Genomic DNA, 418 nt, shown 5'->3' with positions numbered 1-418 from the left:
CCAACTGAAGCTCCCTTTTGTGATAACTCCAGCCTGTGTCAAGTTGACACACAAAACTAGCCAGTACATAAACCTTACTAGGAGGATGCTCGCACCCAGTGATTGAACTCATCATGGGGTCTCCAATGGAGGAGTTGGAGGAAGGACTGAAGGAGCTGAAGAAATTTGCAACCCTATAGGAAGAACAACAATATCAACCAACTAGAGCTTCCAAGGTCTAAACCACCAACCAGGGAGTATATATGGAAGGACCCATGGCTCTAGACTTATATGTAGTAGAGGATGGCCTTGTTTGGCATCAATGGGAGAAGAGACCCTTGGTCCCATGAAGGCTCAATACCCCAATGTAGGGGAATGCAAGGGCAGGGAGGTGGGAGTGGGTGGGTAGGTGGGTGCAGACATACCCTCATAGAAGCAG

Source organism: Mastomys coucha, unplaced genomic scaffold (assembly GCF_008632895.1).
Source record: "Mastomys coucha isolate ucsf_1 unplaced genomic scaffold, UCSF_Mcou_1 pScaffold18, whole genome shotgun sequence".
Taxonomy (NCBI): Eukaryota; Metazoa; Chordata; class Mammalia; order Rodentia; family Muridae; genus Mastomys; species Mastomys coucha.
This window is presented reverse-complemented; position numbering follows the sequence as displayed.